The sequence below is a fragment of the Phacochoerus africanus genome, chromosome 16 (genome assembly GCF_016906955.1).
Source record: "Phacochoerus africanus isolate WHEZ1 chromosome 16, ROS_Pafr_v1, whole genome shotgun sequence".
Taxonomy (NCBI): domain Eukaryota; kingdom Metazoa; phylum Chordata; class Mammalia; order Artiodactyla; family Suidae; genus Phacochoerus; species Phacochoerus africanus.
The window spans coordinates 35,018,170-35,034,627 of record NC_062559.1 but is presented as its reverse complement, the minus strand read 5'-3'; positions in this window follow the sequence as shown (position 1 = coordinate 35,034,627).

The following is a 16,458-nucleotide window of genomic DNA, read 5'->3' as shown; positions in this document are numbered from 1 at the left end:
GTTCTTCTAGCAGTCTTTTTTCCCCTCTTTTCTTCCTTACCCCTCTTTCTCATCTACCTTGTAGTCCTTCCTCCTTCCCAACAGTGGGCTTATACTGTTTATCAGTTTGTCACCTGCCCTTTCCCTTAACATTATATGAGCATTTCCTGTGTCATTAAACTTGTCTCTGAAAGAGTTGTATCAGAACGGCCCTTACGTAGATGTGCTAAAATTTACAAATCAGCCTCTTAGAGTTGTACGTGTAGGTAATTTACAAGTTAGTCTTCTGTGGGTTGCATGTGTATGTCTGTGTACATCTACTTCAAAAATATTTTTAGAAAACATAGACTAGGAGTTCCCGTCGTGGTGCAGTGGTTGACGAATCCGACTAGGAACCATGAGGTTGCGGGTTCGGTCCCTGCCCTTGCTCAGTGGGTTAAGGATCCCGCGTTGCCTTGGGCTGTGGTGTGGGTCACAGATGCAGCTTGGATCCTGCGTTGCTATGGCTCTGGCATAGGCCGGTGGCTGCAGCTCCAATTCGACCCCTAGCCTGGGAACCTCCATATGCCGCAAGAGCGGCCCAAGAAATGGCAAAAAAGACCAAAAAAAAAAAAAAGAAAACATAGACTAGTTATAGCTGTATTACCATTGGATTAAGCAATGACCAGTCTGGTACCTTTTGCAGTTTTAAGCTTTAGATTTCAGTACAGTCAATGCAATCAATTGAGTGGTGACTGAGAATTTAAAATGACCAAAAATAGGATAGCTTCAGTCAATTTGAGATCCATGAATAGAAAGAGCTCCGATCATCACAAGATTAATCAGTAAGGTGTTAACATAAACCAATAAAGCAGAGAGACTTGAAATTAAGGACTTTCTGTCATTTAAAGTCTCACCCCATTATCCTTTCCATGCAAGTGCCCTCAGGCTTTCGAATTAATTGTGTGTGGCTTAAGAAGATTTAAGATGAGGGCGATCCACTCAGCAGAGAGCAAACTTGACCATTGCTATCTTACTTTAATTAATCGCTTTTTTCACTATCTTTCAGTTCACTCAACACCTGAATCAAAAAAAGTAAAATCGTGTTCTTTTGAGTTGAGGAAACAATTGAGTTACAAAGCAATCTGATAAAGAGGGGATCAAGGTCTGTAAAACTTAGAATTCCTAACAAGTGGACCTGATTTGGAAGCCCTTTTACACCAGGTTTTTCATGCTTCAGTGGCCGACTTTGCTGCCACGTTTCCTGGATCGTGCCCTTAACCCCTTGGGGTTTGTGAACATCAAGCTTTCTCCCTTTGACTTACAGCCTAGGCTAGCATTCTAAAAATGATTGGGTTCAAAAAGTTACTCCTTTTTTAACTCTGTAAGAATTTAAGGCTCTTTTAGAAACCAAATCCTCTTGAGATACTTGAAATGTGTTCTCTTTTTTCCATAGCAACCCTTTTATTGCATGTTGGAAACTTGGTTAGATTATAAGTGTTTCTGTACCTGCATTCATTCATTTACCCTAAGAATGTTTATGAATTACTGTGTACTCAGCATCATATGAGATGTGCTGCATCTATAGCTTCTTTGCTCTTGGAGCTTATTTTGGGGGGAGAAACTGATATTAATTATATGACCAAAATAAAACAACAAAGGTGTGAAAGATGCTGGAAGGAGAGGTTTTTGGGGGCTATAAATGCCTATAATAGAGAATAGTCATAAAGGGTAGGGGCTTCTGTGAGACTGAAAGATGACAAGGTGTATGACATAGGAAAACAAGGGAGGAAAGAGCATTTCAGGAGAGGGAACTGCACTGGCAAAGGTTGTGAGGGGAAGCCGTGTGTAGCAAGGACATCAGAGTGCATGCCCTGATTAGATTCACATTTACAAAAGATCTCCCAGGCTACAGTGAGCTAACTAGCTTGGTCTCTAGGTCCTAAAGCTGTGATCTCTGGGTCGATGGTGAAATCCCTGCTGTAAATGAGCCACGGAGATAACACAGATTAATCATATAAAAATATTGTTAAAACTGTCTCATAATGCACTGTATTATCCACAATGCACTTTACTCAAAGACTGAAAAGATACTGAGGAAAAAAAAAAAAGAAGATTGAATCATTAAAGGCTTTATGGGACAAACTGCATTTGACAGAGGAATAACTTCCAAGGTCTGGTAAGAAAAGACAAAGTGGCAGCTCCAGAGATGTTCCACCCAACAGCATCAACAACAATGTGTCAGACAAGGATAGAGGTGGTGGAAAAAGTTTGAGAGAGGCACTGTTCCAGATGCTCAAAGTACAGAGTCAGTGCTGTCAAGGAATCAAGGTGGTTCCAGCCTCACTGGTGGTGCTGACATGTGATCAACCCCCTGCAGCACAGTCGGACATGACTTAAGCCAAGTGAGCACACCAAGCCCAGGACGAAGAATCCAAGGGACCCAGTATGTGCCATGATGGTACAGGCCATCAGCCGGGTTTCAGGGAGTGTGGGATGCTACATCTGAGTGTGGAGGAGGGGAGATTGTCTAGGCGAGTGTGAGGAAGAAAAGCAAAAGTGAGAAAAGGAACAGAACGAGTGAAGGCATTATGTTGTGCTACGGAAATTGCTCAGTACTGCAGAGGAGTGCTTTCCTCCAAAAGCTGAGTAGGGATTGCATTTTCATAGGTCTGCAACAAAAATGAGAAAAATGAGGGTGAGGAAGAAGACACATGTTTTCAAAGACACACATTTCTCATAAAAGACAGTGTTTGCCTTTATGAAGCTTACATTCTGCTGGAGAGACAACCAATAAACACTTGAATGAAATATGTTTTCAAGTAGAGATAAGTGCTTTGAAGAAAAGTCAAGGTGTAATGAGGAAAGTGACTGAGGAAGATACTTTGGATACTGTGGTCAGTGTTTCTGTTGAGGCGATGGTTAGATGGTAACAGGAATGAAGCGGGAAAGTGAACCATGCTGTCTTCTGGATAAATACCTCTTCCTGACAGGGAACAGCAAGGGCAGAAGCTCAGAGGCAGGAATATGTTTGGCGTGTTTAAAGAAGAGTGAGAAGAACAGCTGAAGTGAAGGAGAGAGAGTGAGAAGACAGGTATAAGAGGTGAATGAGGTAGTTGCTACTGTGGCACAGTGGGTTGACAATATGATTGCAGCAGCTCAGATCACTGCAGAGGGGCCTATTCGCTGTCCCACTTGGTCCAGCAGGGTAAAGGATCCAGCGTTTCCACAGCTGTGGCTCAGATTCAATCCCTGGTCCAGGAACTTCCGTATACCATACATGTGGCCATAAAGAAAGAAAAAAAAAAAAAGGTTATATAGGTAAAATCTCTGTCCCCTGTTTTCTTAGAGGAGATCAAGATGGGGAAATCAGATTTTATTCTATGTTGAGAGAGAGTAAATCTAGTTCTATGTTTCCTTGAGTGTGCTCTTTGGAATGCTTGAGATGAGAAGTGTTCTTTCAAAAATCTGTTGTACAGTATGGAGGTACCTCAGGAAACTAAATGTAGAACTACCTTATGATCCAGAAATCCCATTCCTGGGCACATATCCAGACAAAACTTTCATTCAAAAAGATATATGCACCCCTGCGTTCATTGCAGCCCTACTCACAACAGCCAAGACATGAAAACAACCTAAATGTCCATTAACAGATGAACGGATTAAGAAGATGTAGTACATATACACAACGGAATACTACTCAGCATAAAAAAGAACAAAATAATGCCATTTGCAGCAACATGGATGGAACTAGAGACTCTCATACTAAATGAAGTCAGAAAGAGACAAATACCATATGATACCACTTATATGTGGAATCTAAAATATGGCACAGATGAACATAGGTACAGAACAGAAACTCATGGACATAGAGAACAGACTTGTGGTTAGGGAGTGGGAGGGAGTGGGTGGACTGGGAGTTTGTGTTTAGTAGATGCAAACTGTTACATTGAGAATGGATAAGCAGTGAGGTCCTGCTATATAGCACAAGGAACTATATCCAATCACTTGTGATGGAACATGATAAAAGATAATACGAGAAAAAGAATGTGTGTGTATATATATAATCTGGGTCACTTTGCTATACAGCAGAAATTTAGAGAACATTGTAAATCAACTATAATTAAAAGTTTTAAAAATCTGTTTTACAGTGACATAAATTATGAGGTCCAGCATGTTGTGTGCCGCTGTGGCTAAATCAGGATGTGTCTTAGTGTGATTCTTCTCAAAAGTCAGGACAAGGATGTAGGTGCAGATTGTTTCTTTAGAAAAGTGAGCCCAAGGAACAGGAGTGAAGGACTGGGAAAGGGAGGCAAGGAGTGATTTTTTTTTGAGGGGGTGGGGGCTGCATCTGCTGCATATGGAAGTTCCCAGGCTAAGGATCAAATTGGAGCTGCAACCGCCAGCCTACGCCACAGCCACAGCAATGCCAGTTCTGAGCCATGTCTGTGACCCACACCAGAGTGCTCAGCAATGCAGGATCCTTAACCCGCTGAGCAAGGCCATGGATTGAACCTGCATCTTCATGGATACCAGTCAGATTTGTAACCTCTGAGCCACGATGGGAACTCCGGGAAGAAGGGATGTTAAGCCTAAGGTGATTGATTGAGTTGATAGTCAAAAAACGGCATCTCAAACTATACAACATCCCATTTGGGTTGTGGCCAATGGAGAATATTATCTCCTTAGTGCTGCCCACTACTCATCCGTTAATAATTTGACTTAAAGGGCATTGTTTTTGGAGTCATTGTATGTTTTCACCTTAGAGTCAGTTAAAACTGCCCAGTCTTTGTCCCATGGTAATGTGGCAACTCACTGACATGATCCTGGAGTTGAGTGGATGTCCTGAGCAGCTACCAGTAATGGAGTCACCCTTGACTTCAGGCATCTGATTCCTATTTAAACTTGAAGACCTTGGAATAACCCTGAGATTGTTTTTGTTCCTTTAGTATTCATATGAATTATGTATAAGGTATACCTCCTCTCTATATTTGTGCAGTATTTTTTAAAATACTTAAGTGAAATGTTTTTAACCTAATTAAGCTTTACCTTGTCAGAACTGGGGCATTAATTGAATGCCTTCTGGTCTTTTGGATCCTACTTCTGACACTATGGATTTTTGTCCCTCTTAGCCTCATTAGACATGAAAGTCTCATCAAATGCCATGAATGTTTCTATACAAGATATTGACCAATGCAAGACTTGAAAGTTCTTGCATATTTTGGTCCTGAGGGAGAAAGCCAGGTGACGGAGAATATTGTATTTCACAGCCCTATATACTATGATTAAATGTGAATTTGAAACAGGTGGACATCTAATGTCTAATGGAGGAAACCAATTTACCTAAATACCATAACAAAAGTAAATGAATTTTTTTAAAATTCTCAAATTAGTATAAGAAGCAATAGGAGAGCAATTAATTTTTTTTATCAACCATTTTTGAGTAATAGTAGCAAACATTAAAGACATAATCTAGTAGTTTAAAATCTAAAAAAGTCTTATTCTACATTTCCTATTAGACAGTGAGGCCTTTTTCAAGAAAATTGATGGAAGTTTAATTATTCTCCTGAGTCTAATATCTGCCTAAGAGTTCACTACTCCTTTAAATTTGGTTAAACTCCCTGTGGAGTAGTAATATGCCACTTTTGACCTCCTTTTTAATAGAAGGAAGGATTTCATTAATACCCTTTCTTAACTACTGCTCTAATTAATATGTAAAGTCAAAAGAGCTGATTTACACTACCTGGATTTCATAAAGAGGAGGAACTAAGAAATCGTGAAATAAAAGCTTTATCTAAATACACAGTAAGATGCTCAACAACGCAGCCTAAAAGTGCATTTCTCATTGGGGAGCATCCAGCCAGAATTCCAGTGCCAAGCAATTCCACTGGCAGAAAGTAAAGTTGTATTTTCTATCATCAGGAGGCTCTGGTGAAGAGAGAGCCTGACAAAATGAGAAGTATTTGAATGAAGGCCAGGTGGAGAGAAATGAAACTTCTATTTTATACGGACTGTCTTCAAACATTCCAACACTGTTGAAAGGCATTTCAGTCACTCTGGCTTTATTTTAGAGTCCTCTCTCTGCCTCACAGATAAACAATGGGGGAAAGACTGGTTACTCTCCTTTTAGAGCATCTTCTTAGGAATGATCTCTAAGATAGGCTCATTTTCTTTTCCCCCTGAAAATCCATGGGTGATAACACCAATCAAATAAACTCAAAAATTCTTGGGGTTTCCAAATCCTTACCTTCATTTTGTATTTTAGGGTTGTATCTGCTGAAGAAAACCCTGAATATCAAAAGGATAAAGAAATAAGGGCTGTGATGACTCAGTGGAGGTAGAATGTACAGATTTTATTTTGGGGACAGTCCCTAGAGTATTTAGTCAAGAAGCAACTTTTGTCTATCTTCTGAGAACTAAATCTGTGACAATTCCAAATTCTTGTTTTAATCCCACTGTCCTCATCTGGCAATCCATGAAGGAGTCTTAAATTAGTTTTCTGTCTGAGATGATAATCTCTCAGGTAATGTTAAGAAAAAGTCACAAGAAAAACTCATTTGACTTAAACCATAAAGGTGTTATGCTAGTTGCTGGGGAATATTCAGATATGATGAAAGCATGTTTCCTCTTCCAAGAGTGTACAGTAGGATTGGTAAGAGAGAAAGATAAAGGTAAACCAGAATGTGCTGAATGCTGTAACAGACACACCTAGTGACTGGGAGGGAAATGTGAGGAAGGGGGCTGGAATCTGCGAATCTTCAGGAAGGAAAGGACATTTGAGTGGGTCTGAAAAGGTTTGGATGGGGAAAGGCCAACTCAAATGGAATAAACTGAGCAGAGACAGAGAGATGGGGAAGTGTTCATTGGTTCCACACAATAGAGAACAATCTAGATTGTCTGAGGTATAGAATTTTGAGGGGAAGACTTGGGGGATAAAATGGGAGAAACTGGCTGGGGTCAGATCTCAGATGAGTTGGGATGAGAAAATGGTGTTGTGACTGCAGTGACAGTACATGGAGATTTTCCCTGAAAGAAATGGCACGCACAAAGATAGGTTCTAGGAAGACCAGTCTGAAATTGGAGGAGGCGGGATTAAGGAAAAGACAATGGCAGGGAGAACAATTAGGAAGTCAATGCAGTGGTTTCAGGTGACAGCAATGAGAACTTGAGACTGAGGACAATGGCAATGCGAGTAAATACGTTTTGGAACTATTGAAGTTATTGTAGTTTTGCAGGCCTGACAACTTGATTCTAGAGAAGGATTTGTGAACCCTGAGAGGTTCTGTTTTTTATCCTAGAGGATAAAAACTTTTAAGGATTAACCATTTTTTAGATGTCTTCCTCACTCTCCTTTTAAATAATTTTTTAAAAGCCTCATTTTCTTCTAGTAGACCATATCAGAAATACAGCCCAAATGTATCTTTTTAAGAATTCAAAACATTAATATCATAGCTCTGATAAAATGCAGACCTTTTCTTTTACAGGTTTTTCTATCTCAATGCAGGAAGCATGAAGTACTCTTATGATCACACCTTGTCTTTGTGAAAGAAGTCTCCTTTCTGTCTCTCTTAGGGCTGATCATAGTATTTGAGGTGTATTTTACACAGTACCACTCAGTGAAAATCACATGCTATTGGGAGTCCAAGTACAGCAATTCATGTGACATTGATTGATTGGATATAGGTTACTATGAAGAAAGTACTTCATCCAGCAGAATTTTTCTGCTAATATTAATGTGAGTGCTGATACTTGCAGTGTTCGCAATTTAAGCATAAGCGAAACATCCCAAGGATTCATTCTATAACCAACCTAAGAATTATAAAGATGACTGATGCCATACACTTTCATTTAAATATTTGCATGTGGATAATCATTGAGCTAAATCTACTCCTGCTATTACAATGTGACAGAAATCATCATTCCTTGGAAAGTTTCTATTAGGAACTGTAAGTGGACCGTCAAGCTTTGGCTCAAGGGCAAAATAACCCTCACATCAACATAAGTTAATCATCAGTATAAGCTAATGGAGAATTAAATTTGATGTTCAATACATTGTAATCCCTGTCTTATACATCCCATGACTATAGATTTCCTAAAATAGCTTAATTTTATATAATGAAATGTCATCCTAGACATAAAAACTCTTTTGTACTCTTTTATTACTTTATTATTTGCAGGTAGGAATTATCTGATTTCTCCTCTTAATTGGTAAATGATTTTTTTCTTACTATGTTTCAGAGGAATTCTTTCTTGAGTTGATGCATTTGTTTTCATAGATATACATAAAAATTAACAACGGGAAGTCTGAGAAATGGCATCACCTTGTACTTTGCAGTTTGCACAGTATGTCATTACTTGTCAAAAATTGGTACAACATTGTAAAGCAACTATGCTTTAATAAAAGTAAAAAACACTGGATTGTATGATGTCCTCCGCCAAATTCATGTCAATCTAAAACCTAGGTTGTCAAAAAGACCCTATTTAGAAGCAGGGTCTTTGCCGATGTCATCACGTAATTTGAGTTTATACTGGGTTAGGGTAAGCCCTAAATCCTATAATGGGTGACTTTGTAAGAAAAGGGAGATGTGAGGTCAGAGACACACAGGGGTAATGCCAGATGACGATGGAGGCAGAAACTGGAGTGATGTGTCTACACCCTGAGGAATGCCAAGGATTGTCAGCAGCCACCAGAAGCCAGGAAGGAAGCCAGGAAGAGTTTTCCTCTAGAGTCTCTAGAGAGGACATGATCCTAGCAACACCTATATTTGGAACGTCTAAGCCTCAGAACTGTGAGAAAATAAATTTGTTGTTTAAAGCCACCCAGTTTATAATAATTTGTTATAGCAACCCTAGGAAACTAATAGATCTAGACGTAAATTTACCCAAATTTGATAAAGCATCTTTAGATAAAAGTGGGTGTTTTTGACGACCTAATTTGTGAGAGTTTTATATAATTGATTTTGTCTGCATAACAATCTATAAGGCAGATATTAGTATCTAAATTTTAAAAACTAAAGAGGCTCAAAAAAGTTAAGAGCATTGACCATAGTCACTCATATCTTTTCATTTCAAAGCTTTGCGTTCTTTTTGTATTTTAAGCTGCCATGTGAACTAGCACAAACTGTTAACAGGAGGAACTGTAGCTTTGTCTTGGTACCCCTCCTTAGGAATTCGTGTACAAAGGATTCATGTGTTAGGTGAGCTGTTAAGTAAACCAATTTCTGATTCTTTTCTAATTCTGAGGTTCTAGGAAAAATCTACTACGTTACATACAACACTAGAATGCTATCGGTTTTTAGAATACTATTGGATTTAGCCCTAAAACCCAAGACTCTCAACCAAAATGCACAGTCTGTATGCCCGCAGAACACATAAAGTGGAGAGGCAAAGAAAACTGCTCATCATGGCAGAGTCAACATTTTAAAACCAACATTTGAGTAAGTATTTATCCAGTGTATTAAATACCTAGAATATCCCAAGTTAGAGTGTTAGCAAATCACACAATTCCCAGACCAAAATAAAGACAAAAAATAATGTATCTAATATATAATTTACAAACTGAAAGGCTAATTTACAAAATGAAAGAATTTGTAAAATTTGAGTTGATACCTCAGATCAAATGGGGACAAACTGAAGGAGGATGGATGTTTACTAGCATTTTTTGATTCTTCAGTCATTCCGTTAAATTGAATTAGATTGACTTCAGTTTAGTTAGATTAACTCAAGGGCTTCTTCCTCTCCTCCTCCTCTCCCGTCTTTTCTTCTGCTGCTTCCTCCTCCTCCTCTCACCCTCCCCTCCTTCCCTTCCTTTCTCTCCATTTGCCTCTTTCTTTCTTTTTCCCTTCCTTTCTTCATAGACACAACTGTTTTGTATACCTCATAGCTGATAGTTGGCCTCTTTCTTAATATTCCAATCTATAAATATGTCTGAAATACTATAAAAGAAACTAAGATTTTTTCTTGCCTTTTAATGGAAAAAAAATCAGAAATCATATAACAAAGTCTATCTTTTTAAGGCAGTTTGCCCTACATGATCAGCCCGAAGGATTCCAGTGGCTCAGTAGCTGATCATACATTTTTATTTATTTGTCTTTTTGCCTTTTCTAGGGCCACTCCCGTGGCTTATGGAGATTCCCAGGATAGGGGTCTAATCGGAGCTGTAGCTGCCGGCCTACACCACAGCCACAGCAACGCAGGATCCGAGCCACGTCTGTGACCTACACCACAGCTCACGACAATGCCAGATCCTTAACCCACTGAGCAAGGCCAGGGATCGAACCTGCAACTTCATGGTTCCTAGTCAGCTTTGTTAACCATTGCGCCACGATGGGAACTCCTGACCATACATTTTTAAAGTTAAGGCAATCTATGAAAAATTATCCCGGTTGGGATCAGTCTGAATTTACTTCATAAAATGATATCTGTGTTTCACATATAGATAAAAATGTGACGGTGAAAAACAGCATTACTTGAATATGCCCAAATATTGTACTGACTAAATGCTTACACACATATCCTGGTAAAATGGCATATTGCCAACAAAATGATTTGACTATGTTTTCAATTTGTCTTTGGAGTTTCCCCCAAATCAACTAGCTGAAAAATGACAATCATAACTAGTCACTTCATGACTGAAAGTTTTACTTAAATTCACATTTTAAAGACAACTCTGAATCCAGTCAAATCATTATAGATTCAGAATTAAAAACAAACTTTTCCAGGCTTAATGTGCTAGTAAATGAAGACTATTCATATTTTAACAAAGGTATTCAAAATAAATGTTAAAGAATGAATACATACATAGATAGTCCAAACCAGGTAGGAAATCATCATTAAACTAACCTTTTAATGTATGTATATGCAACAAATTTAGGTATCTTTAAATAAGCTTGACCCTAGTGACCTTTTTGTTATATGGTTTAGAATATAAAATGCACAGCCTACTGGAAGATGTCAAGATTTGATGATAATTCACATTTTGGCCCTGTCATTCTAAGTGTCAGGCAAATCCTTAAACTATGTACTGCTTCACTTTCCTCTACAGTAGAAAAGATTTAATAGCCATCCCCACCCACCTATTACAGTGTTGTTATAAGACTGATTGTGATACTGGCACAAAGTCCATCACAAATGTCTGAGGAATATTGGTGAACATGTAAGAGAAGACACATAGTAAAGAAGTATGCAAATAATGTCTACTTGCCTAAATATTTATCCATTGTCTATTGAGCCAGACATATATGCTGCTTCAGATTCCCTGAGGTCCTTTTGAGTACATTTTCTCTTAATTTCATATTTGAAGCAAAGCTGGAGATCCCTGAAAGAGCCAGGCAAGGTCTACATGCCCACCCAGCTCCAGGGAACACCTGGTTTCTTTCACCTTTATTTGGGACCACATGCTAAGCATAGAGTTCAGTACTTTGTAGCTGAGGTTAATATACCTATCTTCTTAAGATGGGTAATCCATCCCTTGCCTTTTCCATCTCAGTATACACACTTAGACACATGAGCTATTTTACGTGCTTAAACATGCAAAAACAGAAGTCAAGAACTGTGAAGAGATTTTGCTGTATTTGAAAACCAAAGGTGGTTTGCTCGAGTTTCCTAGATGTTGTAGTGGTGTTAAGACATTTGACTTTGGGGCACTCCTGTTGTGATTCAGTGGTAACGAACCAGGCTTGTATCCATGAGGATAAAGTTTCCATCCCTGGCCTATCCCTGGCCTCGCTCTTTGGATTAAGTATGTGGTATTGCCGAGAGCCGCAGTGTGAGGTCACAGATGTGGCTCAGATCCTGCATTGCTGTGGTTTGCCGGTAGACCAGCAGCTACGGCTCTGATTCAGCCCCTAGCCTGGGAACTTCCATATGCCCCAGGTGTGGCCCTAAACAGACAAACAAAAAAAGACACACTGGTGGAGGAGTTCATGAAAAGGAGCAATATTTGAGGCAGTGTTCTCTCGAGTCTTGTCTTCTGGGTCAGAAACCCAAGTGTTAGAGAACTCACAGAACCATGAGCTTTATGTTCACAGTGATTCCCTTGTCCCCTGGTTCTACAGGAGTGATGCAGAGGCAGGTCCAGTTGGAGGCTGGACCCGCGAAAGGTTTGTGTCACAGATAAGGAGCACCAAACTTTCATAAGGAGACTTCAAGAAAATCTGCTTAACTTTTGTCCCAAAGGGAAAGACTATCTTTCAAGGATGTTTACTATACAAACATCTTTTCAGAAGATAGTGCATGAAAAAAAAAAAAACAAAACAAAACGAAAAAATCTGTTAGTCCCCCAGCTCTCAAGATGAACATAAAGGTCCCATTAAGAAATGTGAGCAGAAGTTGCACCTCCGCCTCTGAACTTAGGGAGTGGATGCAACCACAATTGACTTTGCCTCAGTCGTACTTGCCTTCCAATACCACACCATAAGATATGGGGGGCGGAGTGAGGAGGGTCCCACTGCCAATGCAACCGAGATAAGTGCATGGGCGGTGGAACTCCAGCTGAACCCCACGTGGTCAGTCTCATACCATATTCTGGGCTTTCCTTGCCTTTATGGCTGATCGGTTCTGCCTCCTTACAAATCACTTACATTAGAGAAAGGTAAACGTTTCCACATGATCTAGCTAATGCTGGGTTTTTTTTCCCCCCTTTCCTGCTCTAAATACAGGTTATACAGGTCTAGCTGCTTCTGAAGACTGTTCTTTAGGGATGATTTCAACTCCTGTAGCAACAAATGATCCTAGGAAGTGCCTTCCCAGAGAACACTAATAGAATTTATTATTGTCCATGATTGGTAGGAAAACTCAAAAAGATGAACATCCAACTTGGGGAGACTCCTGCCTTCTCTCAGTCATGATGGCCTTTCAACATTCCTAAAAGTCAGATGAGGAAATCTTTCCCCAAAGACCACATGTTGGAACCTCATGAGTTTGACATTTTGGATCATTCCACGATTTTCCTCCATGAGATTCTGGAACACGTCATACAAATGAAGTACTCCACACCCACCGACAGCAATTTTCCCCAGCAGCTTTAGGTACGTGTATGCTGGATTCCAGGTAGAAAAGAGTCATGTAAATTTGGAAGTGAAAGTATGACCTTCTAATCCAATAGTTATAAACATCTTTAAAGCCGTAATGTCCTTCATTCAAATAAAGTGTTATGTGGATGTTCAATAGGGGAAAAAAAAAGTTTGTGGAGGAGATGCAGCAATAGAAATAGGGAAGTTCTGTGGTTCTGAGGATGGTGGCAAGCAGGACTCTTGTGCAGTCAGCAGTCTCTCCCTACAGTTCAAGCCCCTCTACACACAGGCAGTGACCTCTAAAGAATTCCTAGAGTTCCATGGAGCACAGTTTGGGAATTCTTGATCTAATCAGCCCTCTGTGTTCAATTCTAATTCACCAAATATTTGTGGAGCGTCTCCTACATTGCTGGTCCTATGCTAAGTGCTTAGGAGACAGAAGAGATGATGGTTCCAACCTTCAAGGGGCTTACAAGCTAGAGAGGATTTATTGCATAATTTAATGTGCTCAATATTGATTGACATTTACTTAGGGCATGTGGGACTGCAGAGAGGTTCAGCCTGTGAAATGTGAGGAAGAACTTCCTGTAGAAGTTGTTCTGATGGTTAACTTGTTAGAATAAAAGCACCCTGGAAACATTAACAGGACCCAGATTTAAACTGATTGGTGTAGAGTTAAGAATCCCAGCTTTGGGATCAGGCTGATTGGGTTTTACTCCCATCCTAGCCCCCTGTTTACCAAGTAGATCAATCTGGGCTAAAGTGATTTAGATTGACCACAATTGGTGATCACACTTGACTCAGGGTGTTCAAAATATTAAAGTCGATCACATCTGCACGGTGCTGGATCTCATGCTTAGAGCATGGTAGCTACTCAAGTTTCTGCTATCATTCCTCTTCTGCCCCAAGCCCATGTTGCTGGGTGGAAGAAAAAAACTAGTTTCTATGCAGAGTGCCACTAAAGAGGAGACGGTGCTTTGTAAAAATATTCTAAGATGCTGCTGTTTCAAAATTTCCCACTTCATGCCCTTTGGGTTGAAGAATAAATGCTTCAAAAAGTACAGGCTTCTGGAATTGCTACTGACACTGCAGAAAAGCTTTTTAGCACTTAGAATCTTTTACCCAAGCCTCTAAACTTGGTTGTTTGAGAATAAGCCTGATGTCATGAGTCATTTCTACGACATTGTCTCCTATAATTTAAGAAGCACATAAATTCAGGAGCAAAGGTGATCCACCATAAAAGGAGGTGGTAATTGATACAAACACACATGCACATGTTCACCCCATTACCACTTAATGTGATTCAATTGTGAAACATACCACTCCTCCACGAAAGGGCAATTTGAATTCTTTACAAGTCTTAATCATGTCTGAAATAAGCAAAATGGTTGAATTACTATCAACTTTCTTTTTCTTTCTTTTTTTTTTTTTTTTTTAAAGAAACTGGAAATAGGTAACAGATGGATGTATTAGGCTGTGTTTTAGGCTGGAACATTTGCTGTTTGCTTTTCAGTTTTTATAAATGTATTACTATGACTGAAAATGAAACTCCACGAAGGAGAATTCCCCTTACCTTTGTGTATAGAGAAGTTGAGTGATATTTTCATGTTTCTTATGATTGACTGTTGATGATTTCATTTGCTGTTATTTTTCCTCCAGTTCCCATCAGTTTGAAATTGATGTTGAAAGATGCCCCTAGGTATATCATAATTGTTTCCTGTCAACCTTTCTTTTTGCCTTCAGGTTTCTAGCATGTCCTTATTAAGTAAAGGTTCGTAAAAATAACCTTACCATTCTGATTTTCCGCTGTGACTTTTCTAGATAGATTCTTCATCATTTCTTATCAACCGAACATGCCTGAAACCTTTGATTTGAATCCGATGATGCTTGCTCAGGGGAAAAATAAATGAACCTACTAGTAACAGAAGCTTTAAAGGGATTTGGCTTTACTCGGTGCATGATTTCTTCTTTGTGTTTTTCAAGAGGAAGAAACAACCTGTTCTGGAGGGAATTACCTGCTAGATTTTAATTTGCAGCTCTTCCCAGAGTGCCTGAAATTCACACATCCTCACTCGAGTTTGCTTAGCTGTATTTTTTAAAGGCTTGGCTTTAAAAAGTTGTTCACTTGCATTTTCTTTTCTGCATCTAAGGTCTGACCTAAATGACGCAGAACAATATCTTAAGTGGCTGTGCTTTCGGGTTCATTTCACAGTGGAGTACACTTAGCCTCCAGTCCAATGACATTTCAGAACTTCTTTCATATTGATCTTCAATTTGGGATCATGCACAAACAGTACAACTGGGTTCATTCCAGCCTATTCCAGGAAATGTGGCTCCTAAGCATAAGTGGGCAACAAAATACCTGTTTACAGTAAATGTGGATTTTGCAAATATTTCTTAAACACTGTCAAAGGAGAGCGAAAGGAAAACATTCTGAAGAAAAAAGGAGTTCCCATTGTGGCTGAGCAGTAACAAACCTGATCAATATCCATGAGGACGCAGGTTCGATCCCTGGTTTTGCTCAGTGGTTAAGGATCCAGCGTTGCCGTGAGCTGTGGTGTAGGTCCCAGATGCAGCTTGGATCTGGCATTGTTGTTGCTGTGGTGTAGGCTGGCAGCTGCAGCTCCGATTCGACACCTAGCCTGGGAACTTCCATGTGCCGCAGGTGGGACCCTTAATGAAAAGAAAAAAATGTTCTAAGGGAAAATCTCGTCATCTAAGAGAATTCCTCTCACTCCTCTATAACTCCCATTGGGGATTTCTCTGAAAACTAGATTCATTTACTTTTTGGTTGTCCGACACATTCTCACAGCAAAATCGTCAGCTAGACTAAATTCCAGGTTTCAAGGACTCACAAGTAAGTGCCCTGCACTCAAAGAAGCAATTCCCACTAAGTCTTATTGTTAGTACTGTGCTACTTGAAAGCAGGTAAAAGTCAATCAGGACCTCCCTTTTAAAATCTACCTAGGGAGTTCCCCTTGCGGCTCAGTGGGTTAAGGACCTGACATTGTCTCTGTGAGAATGCGGGTTCCTATCCCTGGCCTACTCAGTGGGTTAAGGATCCAGAGTTGCTGCAGCCTGCAGTATAGGTCACAGTTGTAGCTAGGATCTAGTGGAGCTGTGGTGTAAGTAGGCAGCTGCAGCTCCGATTTGACCTGTAGCCTGGGAGCTTCCATATACCACAGGTATGGATATAAAAAACAAAAGCAAAAAAAAACTACCAAGAAGTCTCTCTGGCAGATCATTCTACAACAAGGCTCTGTAGCCTCTTAACCTTGGAGATGAGATATTTTTCATGTTGTGGACATTTTTAATGCATCTGGAATGTTTGAATGTTCTCTTTTTTTAATGTTTATGATAGAAATAATGTTGGGATAAATACCTATGATGGCATTTAGGACTTTGTACTGATAAGTCATGGTACTGAAAGAACACCAGTGTGTTGTAATATCCATTAACATAATTAGGTTCCTTCATGTGGCAAAAT